This window comes from Phasianus colchicus, chromosome 21, assembly GCF_987193195.1.
Source record: "Phasianus colchicus chromosome 21, bPhaCol1.hap1.1, whole genome shotgun sequence".
NCBI lineage: Eukaryota > Metazoa > Chordata > Aves > Galliformes > Phasianidae > Phasianus > Phasianus colchicus.
In genome coordinates, this window is record NC_143456.1 from 2,910,160 (window position 1) to 2,937,953 (window position 27,794).

Here is a 27,794-nt window from a genome sequence, read left to right on the forward strand (position 1 = left end):
TAGAATCATAGAATGGCTCAGGTTGAAGGAACCTTAAAGATCATCTAGTTCCAGCTCTCCTGCTATAGGCATGGTTGCCAACCACGAAATCTGTCTCTGGAGCAGATTGCCCAAAGTCCCATCCAATATGGCCTTGGGACATCCAGGGACACGCATGACTTCCATGATTTAGAATATGACAGAACTATGAAACATTTCAAGTTTGTGAAGGGTTTCAATCTGCCTGAAATGTGGGTTTAGTTCAGAATGTTTTGGATTGTCATCGTTCAGAAAATTGTTTCAAAAGATCACAATGAGAAAAGGGGCTTCTCAGCATTTCCTTCAAAGTACAAAAAAATAAAAAAATAAAAAAAAATCCATTTACTACAAGCCTTGAAAGTAACCTTAAGTGACCACTATCAGATCCATCTCTGACAAGGAGATGGAAAGTACACAGAGTGCAAAATCCTGGCTGAGTTTTCCTAGAAAAAGAGGCAGCAAAGTCAGCACAATTTTCCTTTTGGCTCAACAGGACAGTTTTAAGAAGCATCATGCAGAAGTCCTCCGTAAGAAGCCCTTTCAGCACTACCTGAGCAGCACTTCTCATTTAGGGGTTCTTTCTCCACCACGATGTCCAATGGCTTTCTGTGAATTATTTCAGGATCGACCTGAGGAGGGACCTTTCTCTGATGGCTAATTTACATCAGGAAAAGCAGACTGGATTTGAACCAAAATCCATTGATTGCTCATCACTGCTTCATGAGAGCTCCGTCACCAGAATGAACACATGGCACAATGCATCTCCTTTGGCAGGGAACAAAATCCAAACCAGCAGCAATGTCTTAGCACAGCCCCCTGGCAGGCAGGTATAAGGAATGCCTATGAGAATCCATCTATGGGAAGAGATGAAGGGAGGATTTGAGGTTCCTGCGCTGCTCCGCATGACACCAGCCATCCCACTGCTGTTTCCTGCATGGTGGAGAAAAAGCACTTTCTCTTGGTGAGGCAGCAGGTTGTTTTGCTCAAGTGAGAAGTCTTCAGGTTAACATAGGCAGGAACAGCCTGCATGCAGTGCTTCACAGCTGTCTTGTGAAAGGGAAAAAATACAGCCCACTTCACTGGTTAAGGAGTGTGTTCCTCCTCGTGGGTGGATAAGATATCTCTCAAGTGAACGACTCTCGTATTTATTATGTCACATTATGCCACTTGAGTTACTGGTTCTGATTATAACAAAACTGGAAAAACAACCACTTACTAGATATTAATTTTATCTTACAGATTCTATTGTAAATGTGATACAGGCCCCTATGTATACTACAATCCTTAAAATAGCTCCATCTAAATGCAAATGTAGACTTCTGCCTAACGCAGAGCTGAGAGCCTTCCCATTAATGTGCCATGAGATAGGGGAATTAATTCACTGCTAAAAATTCTCAGGGATAAGAGGAGTTTCTTCTGTTCGTATCTAGCATCATTTTCTCTTCATGACCAAAGCACCTATAATACGATAATTTTTACCTTTTTAAAGCTTACTGAGGGAAAAAGGCAGTGCAGTCTCTCTACAGAAATGACTCTACTGGCTCTACTCTACAGACCAAAGTGCAGGAATGTGTACACTTGGTAAGGGATGCCCAGGGCAAGATGAAAGATGAAGGCAACAGCACAGGAAGGCTGTTGGGATTCAATTACTCACCTTTGCAAACTAATCAAAAGCAGAGACAGTGCTTGACTGCATCCATCTCTCACCAGCATTTTCTCTACCTGCTCCTCTCTAAGCCCATTAAACTCAGAATTAAACACACATGCACAAATGGTGAGATAACAATTTCCCTTCGGAGGAGTTTGGTGATCACTCAGGGGCATGTGGAACATACAAGTACTACGAGTGCATCCTGCATCTGCAGGCACACATGGCCTGGAAAGCAAAACACAGCTTGGTCTCAGAGAAAGCCCTGGCATAGGCATAGCTGTCTTGGAGCCAGGGACTTGTGGTGCTCAGTGCCCCCCCCCCCCACCCCTTGCAGTTTCCAGCCTGAGGGTATGGCAGGAAAAAGGGGAAGGATGTTGGTCTGGCTGTTCTGTGAAATGTAAATGTGCCATGGGGAACTCTTCTCTGCAAACACATCTCTGTTTGAATTCCCAAGTGCCAGGCAGCAGCAGGCAGAAAGCTGACACACAAGCAACTCTGCTGCCTTCTGCTCCACTCTGGGAATGAGGCTCTTTAAAGCAGCTATAACCATTTGTATCAAAAAGCACATCGTGAAGTTGCCTAAATAGTGAAGAACACATTTGCCATGTACGAACCGACTGCATTTGTTAATCTTGGTGCCTTTTCACTGGAAACCACATCATCTAAATTTGTTCTGCAATGATATTTTCAGAAAAAAATGGATGAGTTGTGGACCTATGTACACGAATCTCAATAGGAGGAAGCATCCACCTCAGTAACCGCACAGGGAGTGGATGGAATGGACAACTTAAAAGCCACAAGATTAGGAACCACCACATCCAGACATGCAAACATTCTCAGGCAGAAGCTGGACAAGCAAAAGAAATACTCCAATTGCTTCCCACAGACTTGTACTCAGAAATATGTTCCTTTTCTCCAATCATTTCAGAAACAAAACTTGTTAATGTTGTGTTGATTTGAAGTTATTGTGCGGACAAAAAAGCAGCAAGATTGCTTTTGGATTTGGCCTCAGAAGACACAGGTTGGCCTGACCCCAAAAACCTGCAGCAGGAAGGTTGGGACAAGGAATTTCTGCTCTCTAAGATGTGTTTTACACAATGCAGCTCTTCCCATTTGTTTCTTAGGGTGAAGTTCTTGCTTTCTGTCAGCAGCAACGCATTTGTGGCCATGCTGAACATGATTGACTACTGAATCACTCCAGTGGTCACTGCTTTTGCGGCTGGGAGCTCTGCAACCAGAGCTCCTCTCATAAATATGTACATATTCTTAGAGTAGTGAAACATCCCTTCATCCATTCTCTCTCTGGACTTTGTTCTGCCAGTGCTGAGTATTTTCTACGCAAGAACTCAGAGGCTGGGTCCTTGGTGATAAATCATTTGTGAGACAATGCCTTCGGTGGCATAGGAAAGAGAGAACTTCTTACAGCAAATGGATGTGCCTGAGTTCAGAGAACTCCAAGAGCACAGCATGGAGTTTCATCCAGCAAAGCTAATGCTTCTGGCCTGACCTTTGTTCACCAGCAACATCCAGCAGGAAGGTAAAGGCTTGTGAAATGCAGAAAATGAATGACCTGTTGTGTCTGCAAGCTGAGGAAGAGACCACTACAGCCTGGAAATATGGTGAATAATTCTACACGAGTGATTGCCACAGAGCCATCATTTTTGCAAGCAGCTTTTTGCTATTCCATGAAGTACAACACTTTCCATCGTATTCCTGCAATCTATACAAGCTTTATGAAATATTGACATTAGTGCTGTTACTGATGTTCCCATAGTAATTGTCGTTCGTTATAATTAAACAATATGGCACAAAATCTGGTGAGGTTTGTTCCTGATAACTGACCTTTAAGACTTGATTTACTTTCCACTCATAGAAACAAACCTCTCCTTCTGCACCTTAGGAACTGCTACTCTTATAAATGTTAACAGGACCACTGCATGAACGCAGGATTCCAGTCTCTTTGGAGGTTAATGTGTTTTTTTTTTCTCTTTCAACCTTTTAGCTCAAATTACATCAAATTACGGACTAATACTGAAGATGCTATTCAATTTTCTAAGCATTGAGGATCTGCTTTTCTAAATGGAAACATGTCAAGGAAATCCTCCCTAAACTCAACATTACAAATAATTGCTCTGCAACACACAGGAATGCAGCTTCTCCCTGTTTTCTTCTGCTCTGGGCCTCAGATTTGAGGGCTGGCTCCACTGTCGAATCAAAAAAGCCTAATAATGTAAAGCCTTTCAAACAATCGTTACAAAGCACTCCAGCTTTACTAACAAGACCTCTTATTTATACCCAAGATCTAAGCTTGAAGGGATCTTGAAACATTAGAAGTGGTTGGTGAGAGCTTGAGACATTTTCGTTGAGATCGGAGAGATAAAAAGAAGATACAGGAAAACCACAGGATGAAAGCTAAAGGAGAAAAGTAATCCCAAAATAGCTCTGCTTGGAGTGTTCTTCTGGAAGGGCTATTATGCTGTTCAGTATGGCAGAACATCAAAGAGGAAATATTACAGCCAAATCACTTGCAAGCTGAATTTCTCATCTTCTTCCAGATCATCAAAACTTACTCATTTTCTTAATGTGGCCCCTTGGTCAAATATGAATATATAAAGCTCAACAAAAGCTCAAACAGCTTTTTTGTGTGTCCAGCCTGGGAAACAAGGGGACAGAGGCAGAACTGTTGGTTATGCAGCTGTCCTTCCCCAGAAACACTGCCATTCCACCAGTAACTATAGCATTTTGAATACAGACGTTTTACTTTGCAAATAGGCTCCTCTGTTCTTCCCACTTGCACACACAAATGGATCCCAGTCCATCAGTGACTCTGTGTAAGACACCTCCAGCCCCATCCCAAGTTTCACTGTCACCTGCTGGACCGTGCCAGTCACCCCTTGTTGTCTCCAGGCCCAGATGAGAAACTGGTCAAATTGTCATAAATAAGATTTCCCCTCATTGCCTTTCTCCCTCGCATCCTCCTGCGCTCACAGAGCAAGTCCTTGAGATTAACCACAATATGATTACAATTTAATTGAGGCCAGCTTAGTGTGGGGACATCCTTTTAACTCAGGAGGCCTCAATTCCACAGAACCATAATGAACTAATAATGAATGTGCTAAAGTCATTAAATCAAAATTCATAAAAGGGTGAATATTGCTTTCTTTTATAATAAAGCAATTAAAATCCCATATACTATAATAGATACTACTAAGGTGCACTAAGTGTTCTTTAAGGAGGTTGGCGTTTAACGTCACCCCAAAAGAATTCGGGGATCTTTTCAAAACAGGACCTCTACGCTATTAATAGATGATCATGCCTTCCGTTCAGCATTATTTCCTGGTATTAAGTAATGATATAATTTCATTAGTAGGTTTTGTAGAACTAGTTAATTATAGTACATTTTTAATTGCAGTACAAGTAACTAACTTTCGAGTAGTGAAGCATCACACGATTACAGATGTACTCTTTGTCTGTTTATGTTCTTTCACTCGTCCTTTCATCACTGACATCCCCTTCACATCTCTTGCATGCTTTGTTCCTTGGGGGTGAAGAGACCCAACTGAAGGTAGTAATCTACCCAAGTGGTGGCTGAGACATTACAAGGGGCACAGCTTGCTTAGGATCAGACAGCACAAAACCAGGAGCATCACCAGCCCTGCTGCACCACAGCATGTTGTGCCTTGAAAGCCTTTGGCCTCCGTTCAGGAAGAAAAATCCTTACAGTGCACCAAATGGCTGGGATGTGAACACAAGGCAGCTTTGAGTCCTTCACAAATCACACAGGCAACAAATGTTTTTCCTTTTAACTGCGCAGTCATGAAAACCCAGGACCTTGAGTAGGGTTCAGTAAAAGAGGCTGACAGAGAGCACATCTCAGGGCAGGAGGATGTGAATCTGTGCGAAAGAGAAGAACAGATTGGCAGAAAAGGAATTATTAAATAGTACATGGTGGAGTAGGGGATTATCTGGAGAACATGATATAAGAACAGACAGATTAAAGGAACACTAAATATTTATTACGAAGTCCTTCGTATCATGTGTAGTAATACATGCCATAGCTGCTACTGACTCGTGCAGGAAACAGCCAGTTGGTGAGTTGGATGAAATAGAATTAGAGGCTTTTAATCCTCTGGAGACCACACACTACTATACATAATAATCAAAGTCACTCAGAAAAGAGACAAATAACTCAGTGACCAGTGGAAGTACACAGAACAAAACTTTCTGGCCGGGTCACCACAGAGGGATAGAAATGACCCACAGAGTCACAGCCCTGTTTCTAACTGAACATCAGTGCTACTGGAAGGGACGAGCCCAAAGGAATGGAAGGAATTCCATCCACAAGGGACTGCAGGACAAGAGCCATCCTGCTGTGTGCTGGCTGTAGGGTTAGGACATAGGTACAGCAGAAATTTTTCTGGAGTTGTGTTTCTGGTGTGACTTAAACACGTGAACACAGTTTACATAGTTTACACAGTGTTCCTCACTAGCATTAGTGAAGAACAAAAGATGTTGTTGCCACAAACAGCTTGCTGTAAGCCTGTTCTCCCCGTTCCATGCATGCAAGTCCTTCCAGCAGGCTGAAGGATGCAATCCTGGATTCCTTGCTCTACTTACAAGGGAGCTATGGCAAATCAGCCCTCAACATCAAACATGTCTGTATGGGAACTGTTGAATCACGGCCTGAACCTCTGATTGATCACCTGAGGTGAGCAATGAGTCAGCCCTGGGAGCACAGGCGAAGGCAATTCAGCTGTGCTGCTGGAGGGGGTGGAGGCTGGTTGTACCTCTCCTAGACCCATTTAAGAGCTGAGATTTCAGGAGATCCCTCTTGTTGGAGTTTTCCAGCAAGCCCAGGACAAGGATAAGCCCTTCATCTATTCTTTTTGCTGTAATAACCTGCTTAGCCAAACTCTCTTGTGTATTTCTTAATTATAGCACCTGTATTTTCATTGATTATGCAATGGCATACAGAGGAAAGAAAACAGAGGACTGTCACAACAGGTAACTTGTCATGGGGCAGCAGCCTTTTATCTCCTTTGTCAGAGCTGGGTCCTTCCTACTGATTTCCTGACATGGGCAGAAACTGTCACCAAAATGAGATCTCGTCAAATCACAGAATCATTAAGGTAGGAAAAGACTGCTAAGATCTTTTAGTCCAACCATCACCACCGTGCCCACTGATCATGGATGTCCCTTTGGTTGCGTAATAGCAATCAGAATTAAAGGGGCTCCTTCACTGCGGGGAAAGGGAGGAAGAGGCTTGGGAAGAAAACGGCTTTGGAATTGGGACTTTCTAACCAGATACAATGATTTTGTCAGAACTGCTGTGACTATAAGCCATAATATTTAATGCTAAAAGGCCAAGTTGTCTACTGGCTCAATTCCACTGATAGAACTTGGTTTACTGGCATTTAGTACAGTCAGCTTTCCTCTCTCAGAGCACTGTTCCCCTCTTTTGGAGGTTTTGCACTGGTGGTTCCCGATGGCAGTGGCAGAAAATACCCAGAGCAATCCTCCATGAACTGAGCAGAGCGTGGATCCCTACAAGCGTTGTATTTCTTCCTTTCTCATACATGCTGAGGAGAGCATAGCCGATTCACCACAGGAAACCCAGGTGCTGAATTCATCTAACAAGCTGCTCAAAACTCTAAACAGATGTTTCTGTGTCTTTCCTGCTTCTTGAGCAGTCTGTGTGAAAGCACCAGCAGATTTACAATAGAACAGATGCATGAACCGTGCATGCTTTAGTATCAAGGCCTGAGTCACTGGGAAATTGTTTATGAGGATGCATATCATTTGAGCAATGTGCTGTAGGGATATAAGATCAGACTTGTCCAGAAGTGAAATGCAGATTGACCTAGCTAGAGCCATAGTGGAAGGTAACAAAATTCATGCTGAAACTGAAAATTATACCTGTCTTGGTATGTTCCAGCTCCTGAGATGACTCATGAAAATGCAGATTGTGTATATATAGGCTGGACCTCATCCAGGGCCCAGAGAGATGCACAAAACAAGTCATTGATCTCAGTGGATGTTGTATCAGGGTCCTTAGCATTCCGAAGATTACGGCAGGATCACAGATAGACCAGCAAACGCACTGAGAGCTATTTCAACCTAGAAAAACGGATTCTTTCTTACATTATATCCTCTTCATGTTCTCAGAGCGATGTAAGTGTGCTTCAGTGGCTGTAGTTCCTGACTGTGGCATTGCCAGTCCCACAGCCATGAGATGGTTTGAAAGGTGAGCACTGGATATTTAAATAATCATTCCCAGAAGCACTGCGTTTTCCTGGCATTTCTTGACCCTTTGAGATTTATTACTCAAGAGTTTTCACACAAACTATTTCTTCTTCTGCAGGAGAAAGTGAAATTGAAGATTCTAATGAGCTGTAAATCACAAGCTGTGATTCAATAAGGAATACCACTATCAGAAGATTCATGACAGAGGGCAGAAAATCAGCACTGCTATGGAAGGGGCCACACCAATGCCATGCCAAAAGCATTTTACAAGGGTTTTATCCTCAGTTCAGCTTTTGGGGTTCATCTCATCAGGCTTTAGCCATAGCAATGCTGACTTTTACAACTGAACTCTTTCCAGAAATGCTTCTTAAAGCTCACAGAGAAACTATTTCTCCTGAACACAGCTCCTTTACCCTGTCTTGGAAGTTTTCCACTACCTGAAGCTTCCCAAAAGGGCCTGTTTCTCACTATATATACAAGAAACAGCATGTGGTATTTGTTCTAGCTCAGAGAAGGTGACTCCTACCTGAGTCTTTGTGCAGTGCCACTGGGATAGAATGCACAAGCTGGAGATGCAAAGACACAAAGCTCCTGAAGGTGTGGAGCACATGATTACATGGTCTTCATCTCCCCAGTTATTCCTTCTGCTGGAAAAAAAAAACAAAACACGATATATTACTGGTGATGAGCACCAGAGAATTCCCAAAAAGAGTTTCCCAAGCACACTGATGCTCAAGAATCACTTGTTTAATCATACAAGACAGTTATTTTCTCAAGTAATGTGTGGTGACTGCTAGTTATTAATCCTTTCAATCATGAGTTAGGTTCTCTATGTTTCATGGACACCAATGACATGGAAGTCTGGCTCTGGAGATTGCAGGAGACATGCTGCCTTGCAGAGCAGAGGGAGCTCTGCCTGCCTCTCATGGGGCCATCGTTTCACATTTCCATGTGAGTTATAGAGAGTTCTACTAATGGTTCACTTCACCAACACCATTTCAAAGACATTCTTAAGCCAAGTATTCTGGGGTATTTATAAAGTTAGGAAGAGATTCACAGCAAGAAAAGGGGACTTCTGCTTCAATTGAGTGTTTATTTATACCCACTGCATTTCACATGTTGCATTTCCTGATGAAATGTGTTTCATTATTTCTGAATATTAAACATGAATAGCAGAGCTATAATGCATGAATTATATACTGTTGCAAAAGCTATCATCAGGTCCAGGTTGTGGTTTTTTTTTTTTTTTTTTTTTGTCATTTTGGTGTCTAAATATTATACCAAGGAGCTTTTATACTAATGGATGATTGCCTGCAGTGCATACTTAACCTATGTGCACTTCAGTGGACTTGGTAGCGTTACCTACATACATCAAACATCAATTCATCCAAATTGGCACTGAAGGAAAGGCATATGGCCAAATTCCTTCCCTCCTGCAAAGCTCAACTCTACAGGACTCGAATAACGATGCAAATGAGAAGCCATACTACAAACTAATTGGGCTCGATTCTAAGCCCACTCTACACATGCTAGGGGAGGTATTCTGAATTCAGGTTAACAGCTGATCAGATCCCATAAAAAGTTGGTTACTGGACCCAGGTGGATTCCAATTAACTGCTGGTAAACAATATTACCTGATGCAACATGCCTTAATCAAACAAGAAGCTTCATGGGAAAAAAAACTAGAGACGTCTCATAACAGTGCACATCCTCCTCTAAGCTTAGAAAAGCCACACGAACCTCCTTGCTAGAGAGAAACGAGAATACGTCCCTTGAACTTCCAGAGAAAGGAAATATGGGAGGCTGATGGGAATAGACTCCACATATAAAGTTTTAGGCTGTCCCTTTAGTCTTTGCATATATTCACTAATAGGTGCTGTGACCACTGCTGCAGTGGTTGAGAGTTTAATTATGACAATGCTGCTACACAGAATTCAGGTGAGATTTGTAATCCAAAAATCCCAAATTCATAAAAGAGTGTTCAACAGAAGGACTTCTGCTCTGGCTACAAGCACTGCTTGGCATTTGTCTCGTCGTTTCTGTAATGGTTTCTCTCTTCAGGAACGATGCCAGTCGTGTTTGTCAGGTACAGGCATGAGCTTCTCCACCTCATCCTACCTATTCCCCATTAAACTGCATATTGTGTATGTATGCATATGTGCAGCTGTTTTCTGCTGTCCAGGACTGCTACTGTTTTATACATATCCAAATCTCAGAAGCAATCAGCCATTCAGGTCTGTAATACTCATCCCTTTGAAATGCCAAGCAATAGAATATAACCAGCGAGGAGGCACAGGAGTGTCAATGTAAACACTATTTTCATGATATGACCCCACTCCTGCTTTGAATTTGCCAGTAATAATCCCAGACCTTTCTATTTCACTCCAGGAAAATGAAAGCAGAACAAAGGAAGAGAGGATAATAGTAAAATATAAAAAATAAAAATCAGACTGCAACAGAGAAAAAAACAGGCTGCAGTGCAAGAAGCTGTTCAGGGATCAGCCCATGTTAATCCCTTCTAATGCTTTGCTGGGGGTTTGCCTTTCTTTGCCCCTTATTCCCTGTTTGTCTTTGGGAAAGCCATGCAGTCCCTGACTTTCTAAAGGGACTGCATGTCTGATTTCTGTGGCTATCAAGCACAATTCCTCCGTTCACAGCTCTGTTCCTGACCTGAAGGTTGCTCCCACCTGCACGGACACAATGCCACCTCTGAGCCTCACTGCAGCATCACACAAAGGGCTTCATTAGAGGCTGGAAGGCTCAGGAGCTCAGAGATCAAAATAACGGGTCCAAACAACAAACAGGAAGAGTTACCACTTAGACAGGGAAAACAGTAAGCCTGTGTTACCCTTAGAAGTGGTCCTGGGAGCAGCTCCCTAAAGAGCTGCCTGTCTATTCATGAAGAAGCTGGAAGGCACTGCCAGGCTTGCTAACAGAGACAGCCTGAGCGCACGCAGTAACCCCTCCATATAGCTTGGCATATGCTGGGGTCAAATTAATCTCACTGCTCTAGTTACTGGAGTGCAAGCAAGCTGCCCTGGTCCCCTTTTGCTCAACAGAGCTGTGGGAACACTGCAGCTGGTTCACCCCTACAGCCACTGCCCAGATCGGTGGGGTAAGCTGAGCCCTGGGGAGCTTGTTTTCCTCCATCAATTATAAAAGGCCTTGGAAAGGCTCCTTAGAGTTCATGGGTCATTACAGACATAGCTTACACAGGCAGCAAGCCTCCAGATCCTCCAAAACGCCCCACAGAGAAAACAGAAGCTGAAGGAAAACAGATACTGTCCAATAACAGTAGGCATCATTCAGAAGTGTTTCTGCAGACACTTTCACATAATAAGAAGAAAGCCCAGGCAGTGGTAGCCAGAAGAGCTTTCCTCCTGTTTTGGGATGATAACCAGCAACTGGCACCTGCAAGAAGGCAAAGCATTTGTGCTCAGCCCCCTCCTCAATAATACCGTGGCTTCCCAGAAACCCATGGCAGCTCAGCCTGGCTCACCTGGGGCAGCACATTAAAGCTGATGAAAGTGCTGGATAAGCCCAGAATGGTCCCAGGTTGGAGGCTGTGCTTTAGCAAGCAGCACACTTGCCACCACACCTGGAGATGAGCCCATCCAAAACTCTCATGCAGAATCACTTGCCAGGGGATGCAAGGCATGGAATCACAGCTCCATGCAGCACTGTTCGAGATCTACATCCCCAGTGTTATCTTTGCACTCTCATGAAGTGCAATTACCTCCTCATTTTGCAGCTCTTTGTGCTCATTTAATCTCTCCCGTTTTGTTTCTGACATCTCCAATAACCCAACCCTGACACTCCTTATAGATACTGCAATTACAATACAGAGCAGCTCTTGACAGGATGAGTTGTATTTTGCTTCCTTCCCATAACACTCAAGCCATCAGACATGACTACATGAAACGGCAAAAGAAACCACCGCTGACAATTTATATGGGTCCCCAGCAGATAGTGACAGTGCTGTATATCTGTCTTAACCAATTAAATGTCTGAAAGCCACCCAGAATAGGCCAGCAAAGGTAAAATTTACATGTGCTTCTGTTTTAAGCAGTAACTCAGCAGTAATTTTCCTTTCTTTCCTTGTATTTAAGCCTTCGCTGTTGCACCCCTCCCGCCTTCCCACCCCATGACTGATCCTAAGGATAATTAATTAGCTTGTAGAAAACGCCTTTGCACACTGCAAGGTTCTTCACTACCCTCTCCCAGCTCCCAGCAGATGCTGGGAAATATCATATTCTTTTCCCTGCCCAAGAAACTACATCTTGCATTTGTTCCAGAAGAATGCAAGGGGACTATTGGCTGACTATAAAAACCAAATGGGCCTCGTGGTAACCCTGAAAGTTAAAGTATTTTAGGGCCTTGCATCTTCCTTCTACCAAGTGCAGCAAAAACTATCCCCAGCAAGTATATATACGGATTCAAATATAATGGGCTTCCTGATCTCCAGTGCCAGTTAATCCCTAGCTAAGGTGAGATCACAGAAATAATTGAATCCTTCCAGAGCAGGTTTGATTTGTAAGTGGGCTAAGGGACTTAGGCATTCCACTGCCACTGAGTTTGTTTACACCTGATTTATAGAATGCTAATCCCATGCTTTGGGATTTCCAGTTACCTGCAGGAATTGCGAGGGATTATTTCCCCCCGCTGATGCACAGCTTGTCTTTTCATCTGCCTCCTCATTTGTTGGCTTTGCTTCAAAGAGGATCGTTTTAAACTCATCCTCCAACCCAGAGTAAGGAAAGACACATCCCACAAGATCTTTGGGAAGGCAAATCTCAGCCTTCAGCACTGCCAGTCCGTGCAGAGCATCACGCTGGATCTGGCCCTGATGGTGGGAATCACCCAGAACTGAAGAATCTCTGCAAGAGAAGACCAGATCACACCATGCCTTACTCTGCTTGTCCCTCTGCAAATAGGGGTGCACCAGGCAGCCCCTCTGCCTGGGTTGTTGCAGGTAGGGGCTACAGACCTTCTGGAGGACTTTGGGGAAGGAATGCTGGGAGCAGAGGCAGAGCTGACATCTGCTTGTCAGCCCAGCAGCTGCTGTCTCTCCAGGTGACCTTGAGCACATGCCATCAGCAGCACACTTGGAAAACCTCCTCTGCAGCAAGGATTATTAGACCAACCCACCTCACAGGTGTTCGGGGAGGCTTCTCTGCCAAATGATTTGTGACTGTCACAGCACGGCGTACGTGCAAGGAGGGAGCAGGATTTGTGGAAGGGGAGCTCAGCTCAGATTGGCACCTGAGCCCTCAGAAGTGGCTGATGCCCCACTCATGGCAGCGTTCAAGGGGCATCTGGACTCAATGATCTCCGTGGATCTCTTCCAACTGAACCATTCTGTGCTATCCTATCTTATAAGAAGGCATCTTAGTGGATGTAGTGATGCTGGAATGATTGAGTTTTCCTTTGCCGTGCTAATTGTAGCAGTGTGATAGTCTACATGTTCCTTAAAATCAGGCTAAGTACTAAACTCCAGGAGCTGCTCAATAGATACTTGTGGCATATACTGAAGATGAGAAGCACGTATAGAGCTGGTGGTTGTGAAGGAAACCTTTAGTATAAGAACATGCAAACCTATATTTGTACACTACACATATTTGTTGTCAGCATTATGTCTGGATTAGCTACAGCAGTGTGAAGTTGGCTTTCTTCTCACCTTCATTACAGTTCAACAAATGAATCCCTTTATTGATGATATAATGTGCAGCCCTGTGTTAACAAATTATTTGCTGCGTGCAATTGATTTCTACTGCTGTAATCACTACGCACAAATACCTTCTGTATCATTGCTCTGTAGAAAAACAGGCTTTCTAGCAAGATTATATAGAGTAACAGACAGTGGGATTATTCAGCTTCTATAAAGTTATCTGCTTAACCTCTGAGCAGCCCTTTCAGCAGGTTTATACAGATATGCTTCAGAAATTTATCCACCTACACTTTGTAAAACACCTTGTTAAACCATCTTCCAGCTCACTCTGAGGATGAACTTCCAACTCCTTCACAGAGAGGGCTGTGTCTAAGACTAATTGCTTAATTTAGGAGAGCAAGCCAGCTTCCCTTTTTACTGATATTATTTTTCCAAAGTGAATTTTGCACAGGTAGAAGTCTCAGATCGGCAGTTCTGCAGACTGGACTCCTCATCTCCATACAAGCCTGCTAAAAGGAGTAGCACAGCTTTCCTCTGTGACTGAAATCTGAGCTCGCTTGAAGTTAATCTGCACCAAGACAGAGTTCAGCTTTTATACTGGGAGGATGGAGAAGGTGTACAAGTTAATAAAACACTGCATTTGCAGGAACCACACAGAGCTCCCAGATGTGCTCTACAGCTTTCAGTGCTTCTGTCCTGCTGCCTCAGCTGTGGCCCGTGGTCAGCACTCAGTCTGTGGGGAGAATGAAAGGAAACAGACAGCCCTTGCATTTGAAGTGATGGTGCAAACATTGCATCCCTTGCACTTTGCCAAGCTCCGTGCTTTGCTTGCTCCACGATGACTTGAGATAAACCCAGGTTGCTGGTAGGAAGCATTTCCAGCAGCTCCCAAGCTGGGGGTGCCATCAGCCCCCCATCATTCTGAGCCCAGCTAGCAGCCCTGCTCACAGCAATTGCACTGCAGCCACAAAGCAAAAAGGCAGCTGGTGCCGAGTGACATTTCTATAGATCTCCAAGGATCAGCACCTCAGCTGGCAGCGTCAGCACAGACAGGATGGTTTACTACAGCCGAGGATGCAGCCCCCGTTGTTTATCCTGTTCTATAAAGCTGTCTTGTAAAGGTCGTTATTTGCCCTGCTCGCGTTTGTTGCGAGGCCATTTTGCTCCCATGTTTTCAGATGTCACCGATAAGCACTCGCGCCTGAAATGTTTCAGATTCACAGCCCCTAGATACTCCAGGTACAACAGTTACACACCAATCAACAGCAAATGCCTTTCAATCACAAGAAGAGAAATGTTCATGCTGCATTATGCACAATTACGTGCTCAACTGTTATGAATAACTCGGAGGCTCCTGCTCTGAGCCTATTGCAACCACATGTGACACTCACCCAGTTGCTTCTCGCTCCCCTCTTAGGAAGGATTGTGCAGGAGAAACGCTTTCACCCTTTGCCATTGCAGAAACAGACATTATTTAAATCAGCTCCAGTATGGTTTTGTCCCTATATGTGTCAGATGTAAACCATTAATTCACCTCAGAGGCATCACGCTGAATCTGAACTAGGATCACAGTGGCCCAGCAGGTCTCACTATTCAAAGCACACTTAAAAACCTACAGAATTTCTGTATTTCAGTGAGTGGTCTTCGGGAAAAAAGCACTCGAGCACAGGCTTCAGCCCCCCCAGCTCAGCCAGGCACGGACCTCTGAGCCCACTCAAAGCTTGGAGGACCATCACACCCGAACCATCACACCTGAACTGAACACATCAGCCCCCTCAATGGGAATTACAGACTACACCAGGAGAGAACAAATGGATCGTTTTCCTTTTTTCTACATGTGGATGATGAGTTGTGTGAGCTGTGCTTTTTGCTTCTAACGCGTTCAGTGATGCATTTAGGACAGTGGTGTGTATCTGGTGAGCAATACACACATGCTCACATACTCTGTTTGTCTGACAACAGGAGACATCAATAATTGCTGAGCCTGTGAGTACGAATTGTCTCTTGAAAGGAACTAAGAGACCTCGTGAGCACTGAGGAAAATAAAATGCAACTTGGAGAGACAGTAACCTGACAGCTTCCCCGTCCAAAAATATCTCACAGACTCCTAATTGCACAGATTGCTTCTGATTACATCAGGTAGCACCAGGAAGTAGGTTACTCTGCAGCAGGGAGTGGCAATGAAATAAGAAGAATTCAGACTAGGCTATCTTTGATCAAACTCTGATTCACCAAGACTCTCATTTCTGACAACAAAGAAAGAACAACGAAGAAACACAGGAATATCTGCATCATCACAAGGCAGCACCATCACCAGTGTGACTGCTTCATCCACGCTGGGCCCCACTTCAGGTCCTGCTGCTCCTTTTGTGCACTGTGACACCCAGCACTAAGGAAGCAGGGATGTATTTCAGATAACTGGTTCTGCTGAGACAGGAGAATATCCTCACCTCTGTGTGTTTGCTTTTCTCCAGTTCAATCCACCAAACGTTGTCTTGAACAGAAAGCAACAGTGGCCGGCAAAATATCACCAAAGGGGATTGAAATCAAGGCCATGAAAAGCCACAAAATTAAGACAAAAGCCTCCACAGAGGTCATTAGAGGGTATGGATTTGCCTGAGGTCAGAGAGAGTCAGGCCTTGAACTAGGTAGGTGCTGGCATCTGACAGAGTGCAGATTAGCTACAAAGCCAAATTTGAGAATGGCCTATTTTTAACAAGACTACATATGCCCTCTTCAGACAGAGGTTCCAGAGACTGGAGAGCTAGTGCACCAAATATAGCAAAAATATACATGTTAAAGTGCACAGAGCTGCAGGGTCATTCCTTTTTCTGAGGAATGTGTGGAGAAAGCAAGAATATATGTCAAATAACAATGCTACATAACAAGTCCTGAGAAAGAATCAGGCCTTCATATAACTTCAGGTCTCAACATCAGTTGGGAAGTGCTTAGGACAAAGGTTGGTGCTTACCCAGGGCAAGCACACGCAGCCAGCTCTGCTCCCTGCATGGCCAAGCACTGGAGTGAGCTGGGGGGAGGTTGCACAGTGACATGGGCACATCTGCTTTGTGCTTGTTCTGGAGAAGATGATTGTGTATCATGGGAATACTTGTTGGTAAATATTCCTGGAAAGAAACCACAAAGAAATAAAGATAAGGCATATTTGCAGCCAGTGAAACTATATCCAGGAGGGAAAATACCACCACGAGCTCTAGGTTAAGTTTCATCTTGCCTTGAATCAGGAAGTGTATGGGTGCCAGGGTGCACATCAGCTGAGCATCTCAGAGACAGGAACAGGCCTGGAAGTCAAAAAGCAGTGACAGCAGCAGCAGGCACAGCCTGCCTGGTGTCACAGATTTGACCAACATTTTTTATCACAGACCGTAAGCTCCAGGGCTTCAGAAAATGGGTGTCCTTCTCAGGACACATGTGAGGAGGTTCAATGTCAGATGTCACTTTGGGAAATGGTACCTAAATCCCAAATAGGCCAGGACGATGCAGTCAATGCCAGTAAGATTTCTGATGATGCTGCACTGAGGTCCCTCTTGACTTTGGGGCTCAAGCAGCACCAGCTTCCCTGGGAGCACTGCTGAAAAACAGCTTACAAACAGCAGCAAGTCACAGAGCCAGAGAGACAATAACACACGTGTGCACATGGATGGGATGGGGGTAGGGGGGAATGGGAAGAGCCTGGGCTATGAGAGAGGAAATTAAAACTGTGGAATATGAAATTATATCCAGTGTCCTGCCCAATTCCAGGGTTGCTGAGGTAAAGGCAATGAATAAATAAGAGAAATTCAAAACCAAGCAGATCTCTGGGATGAGACAAAATTCATTCCAGGGTGTTAGAGCAGATTTGAGGAAGGAAACGTGTGTGCCAACAGCAATTACTATGGAGAACTCGCTGAGCACAAGTCTAGAAGACTGGAAAATTGGAAAATAACAAACCAAATGTGGTATCAATATGCAAAAAATGAGAGCAAAGCCAGCACAGGAAATTACAGGGCTATCAGCTTAATATTCATTACATATAGGAAAATGCAAGGTCCCCATTGTATACAAGAGTGTAATTAAATCAAGGGGTTCTGCTGAAATCAACTGCTTGTGATGTTTATCAATTAGCAGCAGATTCAGAACGCAGCCGCAGCCTTCGCGCTCAGCCCAGGCTCTGGTGCTGTTTGCTACCATCTATAAACCAGCCCTGGTGAGGAGTTTGCTCTTAGTGTAAATTTGAAATCTTCTCCCACAGTGGGTTGGGTTTTTTTTTGCTTCTGGTTCAGTGCTGAGGAGGATTAGCACTAAGAGGCCATCTGAGGACAGCGTCGGGGCTGATTTACTGATTAGTGCTTATTTGTTTACCATTTAGAGCAAGAGCAACAACGCACATCTCTTGGTGCTCTTGCGTCTGCAACCCCCATTTCTCCTCAGCAGTAACATCTGCAGTTACCCATTTATTTCCTCGTGGTGCTGGGAAGCAGAGCCAGATTTTCATTACCTTTCAGAGGGGCTGTCGCTGGTGCCTAAAGAAACACCATCTTCCACTTCTACTGCTCTCCAACCACATGGCTTGTAAAATCACATCAGATTTTATCATCAAAGACACTGCTAAGGCCCTCAGGCACTGTACCACGCAGACCTGCAGGGCCCCAGGGATGCCACATGGTTTCTTCTCCATTAGGAGCATACCCCGCAATAGGAATGGGGAACAACAAGCAGCTGAGGGATGTAAGTGAGGATAAAAGTCATCTTCGAGCATAAAGAAGAGAAAGGTTTTCAGTTACTACTGCCATACAAGGAGAAGAGTTACTGGCAGCCAAAGCTTTGCTACCACCACAGGAGGAGTGAGAACAATGTTCTCTACCCCAGATAGTCAGTCATAGAATCATAGAATCATCAGTGTTGGACAAAACCTTAAGCTTGTCTAGTTAAACCCACCTCCACCATGCTCACCAACCGTGTCCTTCAGTGCCACATCTCCACAAGCCTTGAACACCTCCAAAGACAGTGATTCCATCACCTCTCTGGGCAGCTGTGCCACTGCATTTCCATTCATGCTGACAAGAAACATTCCCCAGTGTTCAGTTTGAACCTCCCCTGATACAGCTTGATGCCATCACCTCTCATGCTATCGCTGTTACCTGGGAGCAGAGGCCAGCCCCCATCCCCACCAGCTCCTTTCAGGCAGTTGTAGGGAGCAGTGAGGTCTCCCCTGAGCCTCCTCTGCTCCACACTGACCCATCCCAGCTGCTTCCCATAAGATGTGTACTCCAGAGCCCTCAGAGCTTTGTTGTCCTTCTCTGGACACACTCCAGGGCCTCAATATCTTTCTTGCAGTGAGGGGTCCAACACTGAACACAGCACTGAGATGCAGCCTCACCAGTGCTATGCAAGAGCTAGAACCACAAAGGTTTACAGCTCTATCCCACACTGCCTGGTGAAGGGCTTTGGGCTCTGAATGAGGATCCCAAGTCCTGGGAGTGGCCCTGGGATACAGCCCAGCTCGCAGACAGTCTCTGCGTGCTCAGCTGCCCAGATGCCCAAGTGATAGATAGTGATCCTCATCTGCTTCTCCTCTGTGAGGAACATATAGAAACATTAATAAATATTTTAAAAGTTTCTACAATGGACCGAGCTTTTAGACACGCATTCCACAATACTTTATTACACTTAATAACCTTCAAATTCTGAATGAACACAAAGAACCTATTTTAAGTGTGCAGTTGCAAATGCCAAACAGGATTTTCAAATACAGCAGGCAGCACAAGGGAGAAATTACAAGTCTCTTCACTTTCATCCCAAGTTTCCTGCATCAAGAAAAGGTACTGAGAAGTTATGCAGAACCTTACTATGCTTTTTTTGGTTGCTTCAGGGTTTTTTTAACTCAAAGTGAGACCTTTAAGGAAACTCCTCTTTGAATCGGTGTACTTACACAAGCAGCACTGGATAAAAACTTTGCCACTTACAGAAGGTCAAAATGAAAAAATCAGATACCCAAATCTGGAAAGGATTTAAAAGCTAAATCCAGGTTACATGCTCCACTTCAATATTTACCTCCATCCCTGACTTTCCTCCAAACCTCCTCCAAAACAACAATGTATAGCATGCAAGAGCACATGGATAGCTTGATTTCCTAGGGGCTCAGATGTGTCTTGCAGGAACCCTGGAAACTAAGCACTTGCACCAGGGGAAGATCCCACCCCAAAGCAGTTCCTCTTCCCAAGGGTGTCAGGAATCTAATTTTGAGATACTATTCTTATTCAAAATTCCTGGTGCAGATAAGTATGCTGGCAGCCATACCCAAGTGAGCTTTATTTCTACCTCCTTACCTTTGCTGTCTGCTGGTACTCCTGCAAAATGCAAGGAACGGTTTCTTTTTAGCATGAAACCCATGGAAGTATGAATTGAAGCAGGGAGGAAGCAGAGGTTTGATTGTTTTCTGCTGGTGGATGGGAACCCCCTCTCTCTCAGTTGGACTTGATGATCCTTGAGGTCCCTTCCAACCTGAGTAATTCTATGATTCTAGGATTTTATGAAAGAGGTACTGCTTTCCAGTGTGCAGTATTTGGAAGATCTAAAGATGTATTTGGCTTTTGGGCCCCTCACTACAAGAAGGACATGGAAGCACTGGAGTATTTACAAAGAAAGGCAATGAAGATGTGAAGCAGAGCACAAGTCTGAGGGGGAGCAGCTGAGGGAGCTGGGATGGGTCAGTGTGGAGCAGAGGAAGCTCAGGGGAGACCTCACTGCTCCCTACAACTGCCTGAATGGAGATTGTAGAAAGGTGAGGGTCGGCCTCTCTGCCACGTAACATCAATAGAACAAGAGGTGAGGATGGTACGTTGTGCCAGGTGAAGCTGATAGGTTGGATATTAGGAAAAATTTCTTCTCAGAAAGTGTGGTGATGCAGTGGCACAGCTGCCCAGGAAGGTGATGGAGTCATTGTCCCTGGAGGTATTCAAGAACTGTGGAGATGTGGCACTGAGGGACATGGCCCAGAGCAAGCACAGGCATGGGTTGATGGTTGGACTAGATGATCTTAGAGGTCTTTCCCAACCTTTATGATCCTATGATTCTATGACATGTTTGTGTAAGCTCTGCACAAGGAAAGGCATCACAAAGAACAGCAGTAAAGAGAAAGCAAGAGATCTACCCTTTTCCTAAGCCCTTGAGTCCTTTTCCATCTTGACTCTGCCTACAAAGAAGGCAATCCCCTGCAGTCACACTGCTGGGCACGTTCCCAGTTCCCCATGCTTCTTCTGAACTCCTCAGCTGACTTCAGATACACCTGAAAGACAAATGAAGGCCCCGGATGTATCTACATGTTTGTGAATTCCATCAGAACAAGTAGCTGGGTGCAAAAAATTGGGCAATGAGCAAGTCTGTGAGGGAAAGGATCCAGGCGAGAGGCAGGAAGGCCAGGCCTCACCACTGTTCCGTGTATCTGTGGTGTGCTTCCACTTCACCAGCCATGAGTCCACAAATTAAAAACCGTGGCTTGGTAGAACAACAATTTATAAATAGAAAGGCCTATTTCCTGCAAAGATATTGTGGACTGAGTATTGGAAACTAATTAGTAGACTGAATCACCAGAAAAACTGCTGCCTTCCTGTTACTCATGAGATGTTACTTTTCTATCACTTCTCCTTTGGCTCTGTTGAACAAGGCAGTCCTGTGGGTGCTGCACAGCCCCTCCTTGTTTGTATTTCCTTCATTTTCCAATAAAATGCAGTAAGTTAAAGGACAAAGCCCTTCATTAACCATTCCTGTAACAGCACCAGCTGCTGTGCATTGCTATTTTCTTACAGATTATATGATTGTGGGGCAGGAAGGTGGGAACGCTCCTAAAATGCTTTGCTAAAATGACTCCTCCATTCAATGCAGCTTGCAAGCAGAGTTTCCCACTTAACCCACAGAGTCATAGAATGGCTTTGGTTGGAAGGAACCTTCGAGATCACCCAGTTCCAACCACCCTTCGTGGGCTGGTTGACCCCCACCAGCTCAGGCTGCCCAGTGCCCATCCATGGCCTTGGGCACCTCCACGGATGGGGCACCCACATTTTGCTGGGCAGCAGTGTCAGGGCCTCATCACCCTCTGAGTAAAGATTTTTTTCTTAACATCTAGCCCTTCTGATATATATAACACGCAGCATCCACTCCAGACAAACTCTTGTACAAGCTCAGCAGTGCTGTGTAGGGATGGGAACCTCAGGGCTCAGACTGGAGACACGGAGAGGAAATGATTTGGTTCAGGCAGTCACCACACAGCCTGCTGATGGTTCACCTGGAGAGCTGCAGCGAGATCTGCCTGCACCGTGTCCTGGTTTCAGCCAGCAGAGAAATGCACTCCAGTATCATTGCTATATGACCATGAGATAGACACATTAAAGCAAAAGATGATCAGTTCCCCAAGTTCTCCAAGCAGTTTAGATCCAAAATTGCAGAGCTGGGAGCACCTTTCCTGATGGCTTGCTATGAGAGCACGCAAGAAAAGCGTTGTTCATTTCAGCTCCTAGAAAAAAAGCCAAGTTCCCAAGGGGCTGCAACACATTGTTTCTCCTCGGAGCAACTCTGGCAGAACTTTACAGCTATTTATTATCTCTGTGGGTATACAAAAAGCATGGCTGTGATAGACCCATACAGTAGGCCATGTCAAATATTGGAGGGTACAACCCTGGGACAACCCTGGGGCAACCGGGAATCAGAAAGGTGATCCTGAGAAGGGCAAAGATCTCTTCAATTGGACAGGGAATGATGGGCTACATCAGATTATGTGGATGACCTACACTCCTCTTTGGCCAGCCTCTTCTAGCTGTGACCTTGGGATGTCCCCAGGAGCCATCACCACTCACTGCAGTGAGCCAGCTGAGCAACACTTGCTTAAACCTTAATTCCCTGGAGAAACCAGTGTGACAAGATACAGCACAGTACTACAAAAACACCATGGCTATGCAAGGCAGTTCAGAGAAGGCAGAGTTCTTTTATTCCCAAATTAACTTTAAAAAAAAAAAATCCATTTCACTTTCCACATCAAAGATCATAATCTCCATGTAAAAGAGAGGGTTGATGAAAAAAGAGGTACTTAGAAAACACATTTTAAAATTTAAAACACTAGTAACACTGATTCGTCTTGCTTGTAAAGAAGTCAGGCTTTTTGTCTTATAAAGTACTCCAAGACCTCATTTGCAAACTACCACTGCTAGCTACTCTGTTTTTTTGCAGGCTGCTCACTTACTCTTTAGGGATTTCATATTCTTCTAAATTTTGTAAATGGCCACTAAAGTGGAGATGAACATTATAAAATACATTTCAATCACCCTCACAATTTAGGCTAATTCATTGGCAACCGTACAAAATGCTATTTACAAGGTACTTCCATCAGCTGGTATCTGGCATTAAGTCTTTTGAATCAATCTACCATCATTTTCATCTCTTATTTTTCATACAAGGGAAATTATTGATCGAAGCTTTTCAGTCTCATTTAATATACTGGAATAGGCTTTAAATTTTCCCATGTAAACCTCAGTGGAGATTAGCAACTCTGTCTTGCTTAATGCAACACAAATCAGTCTCCCTGATGAGACCACAATAGTGTACATGACATCATGACCATTTTACCAGTTGATGGGCCCTCAGACAAGCACCTGCCAGAAACCCCCCAGGGCCTCAGCTCTGGAGTTGAATTTGAGCTAATAGGCAAGGTTGGTGCTTTCAAGAGAAGAATGGTGTCTTTATAGAGTTGTTTAGTTGGAAGGGACCCCTAAAGGCCATCTGATCCAATGCTCTGCAATGAACAGGGGCACCCACAGCTCCATCAGTGCTCAGAGCCCCATCCAGCTCATCTCTGAGGCCATTCCAGAGTAGCACCCAGAGTGGATTTCTGGGGAGGAAGACGTCCTCCATTGCTCCTATCAAGTCTGCATTCAGTGTTTGAATCCCATTCAATTTTGCATTCGGTTGCTATTGCAATGGGCGTATTCAGAACGCTATAGATTAGATTTGTGTATGTTGAGGGCAGAAAGCTTGGCTGAATTTTGATGAACTCATTCTTGAATAAATAAGCAAAACACCACAGAATAAGATACTCAGCCAGCTTCAATAAATACATATGGTAGCAAAAGAGCCAGCTAGACGAACAGAACGAAGCACTGGAACAAGCACTGATGATTTTGTAATGACTCTGGCAGCTTTCAGCATATTGGGTACTACTGTAAAGAACAATATGTAAATGCCTTACTCCAGTTTACAGTACAAAGCAAGTTATGTTACCAAAGCAGCAGTCAATGGGCAACACAGTGCAGTACAGGCACAAAGCAAATGTTGTCTTATGCTGAAGACAGCCAAACCCGATACAAGATAAAGGTGCTTTGGGCTGCTGTGGCATCGAGGATGATGCACTTGATGCAAAACAAGAGGGAACGAATATGCTCACTGCTGAACTCCTAGCAGCCCATTTCATGGACTGATTTGTGTTCAGGCTGCTATTTTCAGTATGTTTTTGTGCTTACAGAGAATAATCATAGGATAAGTAGAGCAAGATAAGTACATACGCTGCCATTGTTTTCTTGCAGCATAATAGCAGCATCAATGAGCCTGAATGCAGCCCAATTAGCATACAGTAATTAGAATCACTGCTGCTTTTTCATTCACTCTTGCACACCATGACGAGGTGTTGCTTGCAGTGTACAGTGCTGCAGTTGTACAGATAATGCCAATTGTACAAAGCATGTATCTCATTCTTCCAAAAGAAACCAGGGAGACATTCAATCACCGTAAGCTGCTAAAAATCTCCATTTTGGCCTGGCTCAGGAAAGTTTCCAGCTTACCTAAAGAATATCTGAGCACACGCTTTGTTCCCCAGGGGTAAGCACACCTGTAATACACGCTGCCTTTAGAGGCAAATGGAAGATTTAATGAAAAATCTAATTTTCTAAAGGCTTGGTAACAGTGGTTCAAGAAGCCCTGTGCAATTGTCCTGTTCTGCTACAGGAGCAGATGGCAGATATCTGGAGATGGCTCCTCCAGAGCAGCCAGTAAGCAAGCATTTACTGAAGTGCGGGTGGCTGTGGACTATTTATAACCCATCCACCACTGAAGAGTCTCTTAATGCTTCTCCAGACTTAAATGGCTAAATTTTATGGCCCCTTTACGGCCCATTTCAACAAAGCAGTTAAACATGTTCCAGGACTGGTATCTATATGTAAATAAAAGGAAGCTGTGCTTAGCTGGGACCCAGGTTCCACATCCCCATGCCAGACTGCATGGCCTCGAGCAAAGCAAAGCCATTGCTCGTGCCACATGTGGGGCTGTGCTCACCTAACAGCATCCCTTTGCCCTATGCAACCCATCCTGCAGCACCTGAAATGGGAAATAGGAAAGTGCAAATCGTGGGCAGCATCACTGCCTGGCTGGCCAGGAGGGACACCCAACCCCATGCTCTCACACCAACCACGCACAGTTGAATTAGGATTGATGCCAAGGCTGGAAGGAAAGTCAGAGGTTAGTAGACTGGTTCCGAGCGTTTCAAAAACCAGCAGGCTTTTAAAAACATGTTTTGTTCTCATACCCTGCAGGAGGTGATCTGATAAGGCAGGGTGGAGGACATGGTGTTTTTTGATGATACAGCAAGGAAGGGCATGCAAGGCGAAGCATTACATAAGATGTAGGTTTTGCAAGCTTTATAAAGACTCTCTTAGCACTTGTTAGTGGCAGGAACCTCCTATGTACCAACGGTTCTGAAGCAGGAAGGATGGAAAAGTGCCTTCCCTTTAAAGAAATGGGCTGTGAATGTGCTGTCAATGCCTGTGATTCTTTTTATTGATTTACAGTGCGCAAGCCATAAATCATTCTAACTTTTACTGAGCGTATAACTATGCATCACCGTGTCAGGGAAACTCCTCAGATTTTAAGGGGGATGTGCAAGAAAACAGACTTCTCTTTCGTCAACTGAGCTAGATGAACTGCAATGGCCAAAGCCAGATTTAGCAGACAGAGTGGGGTGGATACATACAGACAAACACTTAATTTGAACAGCTGCCATATCTGCTGCTCTTTATGTCTTCCAGGATTAATCTCTGGCTGCAAGGGGACAGATGCAAGCCATTCTTTCTTTGGCAAGGATTGCACAGTAGTGTGCTTGCTTCAGGCAGACAGATCCCTATGCACACACGCACACACACTCACACACACAAACATTTTGTGCCAGGGCTCTGGCTGCAGCAGAGCCTTTGAAAGCACTAAGCCAGGAGGGACCAGTGTGGCAGGAGTGATGCTGTTAGTGCAGCAGGTGTAGCAGCTTCCCAAAGGTGGAACTGTAGCAAGACACACAATATTAAGATAATTTAAGTATCAACCATGTTTTACAACAGATTTCAAGAGAAAAAAATCTGTGTTTAATGAATTCATAGTTCAGTTCCCAGCCAATTTCAGATTAAGAAAGGATTTCACCTACTTTTCCCAGCTCTTCAGAAGAAGCGTATCAGAGTTAGAAAGCACAGGCTTGGTTCATCCACAGCATTGAGCAGCTACGTTCTTGCTACAGAAATCTTACCTGGTGGCCAACACTCAGCAAAAGACACCCACAAAATCCATCTGCTTTCTGCAGAACTCCCCTAGGCGTGTTACTAGCAAAGTCACAAAGACCTCTGCAGTGGGAGCAGCAACAAGTCACAAAGCTTTCGGGGTGCCACGCAACACTGAGAGCAGTGCAGAGCTCAGCCCACCCACAAAGGCAGCTTGCAGAGCACCATCTACTGGCACTGAGACACCTTCTTCCCCTGTAGGCCCTGTCATGCTTGGGTTGGTTTTTGTTTTAAATAACCCTGCTGATCTGCATCTTCAAGCATCTCCTTCTTTGTATGCTAATTTAAGCCCCAAGGCAACCCCCCATTCTTCTTCAGCACAAGACACACACACCTTCTGAATGCAGTCAGATCATGTGCGCCTTAGAACAGGTGTAAAATTAAGGGTGTGATTAAGTGCTTTGCTGCAGAAAGACTGCTTGCTACATGAGCACGGGGCTTGCTGAACTGGGGCCTTGCTGCTCAGAGGTGTTCTGATTAACCATCCCCACCTGAGAACACCACTGAGGCTCCAACAAGCAGTTCTCCGCTAGAGCAAAGCCACTGGGATCATTCAGTTCCTTTTTCTTGCTCAGGTTTGATCACTGACAGGGCAGAAATTAATTTCCTATAAACACAGGCATATTTTTTTCACTACCTTGGCAAATGCTGTTGTAAAGAAGCCATTACAGAAGCTGATCTTTATGATGCGTGACTTTGGTTTGTCCCAATGGGGGATATTTTATGAGGCATTTACATAAACATATACAAATCAAAACGGCCAGCTGTGCTCCTCCTGCACCTGCAATGTATAGATATTTCATCTAACCTAGGACTGTACAAATGGCCAGCTGAGGTAGGGTTGAGAAGAATACCTGGGATGGGCAAACTGAAGTGAGGTCTGATCATAGAATCATAGAATCACTCAGGTTGGAAAAGACCTTAAAGATCATCGAGTCCAACCATGACCTAACCATACTACCCTAACAACCCTCCTCTAAATCATGTCCCTGAGCACCACATCCAAACAGTTTTTAAGCACATCCAGGGATGGTGACTCAAACACCCTCTGGGCAGCCTATTTCAGTGCTTAACAGCCCTTTCTGTAAAGAAGTGTCTCCTAACATCCAACCTAAACTTACCCCGGGTGCAACTTAAGGCCATTTCCCCTACAGCAGGACTGATGTGCATCCCTGATCCCAAGGTTTTGTGTAGCACTGACAGCAAGCTTGCTCTCTACTTGGGTGGTATCAGGACTTGACTTTCCGTCTTCATTATCTTGAATTAAGTGCCTAGATCCACTTCTTTACCCTTTAAGCCAACACACATTTACTCAGCTCAATCAACTTGGCCAAGGGCCAGAACAGACTCAGAGGCAGAAACTGAGACTTTGACTCCTGTCTTGCTGCTGTTATATAGAATAGCAGAATCATAAAAGTTGGAAAAGACCTCTAAGATCATCTAGACCAACCATCAACCCAATCCACCATGCCCACTAACCATGTCCCTCAGTGCCACATCTATCTTTTTCTTGAACACTTCTGGGGACAATGACTCCAGCACCTCCCTGGGCAGTTTGTACCAATACATCACCACACTTTTTGAGAAGAAATTCTTCTCAGTGTCCAACCTGAACCTTCTGAACCTCCCCTGGCAC

The 27,794-nt window shown here is 44.6% G+C and overlaps 2 long non-coding RNA genes across 4 annotated transcripts in view; one reads left to right on the forward strand and one right to left on the reverse strand.

Moving 5' to 3' along the window:
- Window positions 1–26,324, reverse strand: part of LOC149915302 (uncharacterized) — a 49,915-nt gene extending 23,591 nt beyond the window's left edge. For 2 of the 3 annotated variants that reach the window (XR_016459254.1, XR_016459253.1), the window contains exons 1-2: window positions 26,128–26,324; window positions 8,439–8,559 (exon numbers count right to left, since the gene is read on the reverse strand). This is a non-coding gene — a long non-coding RNA (uncharacterized LOC149915302). The remainder of the gene's footprint in view (window positions 1–8,438; window positions 8,560–26,127) is intronic. The other variant, XR_016459255.1, reaches the window with a different exon arrangement.
- Window positions 6,523–8,887, forward strand: LOC116227843 (uncharacterized). Its single transcript, XR_004166665.2, has 3 exons — window positions 6,523–6,673; window positions 7,835–7,913; window positions 8,031–8,887. It is a non-coding gene; the product is annotated as an uncharacterized LOC116227843 (long non-coding RNA).
- Window positions 26,325–27,794: the final 1,470 nt, after the last annotated feature.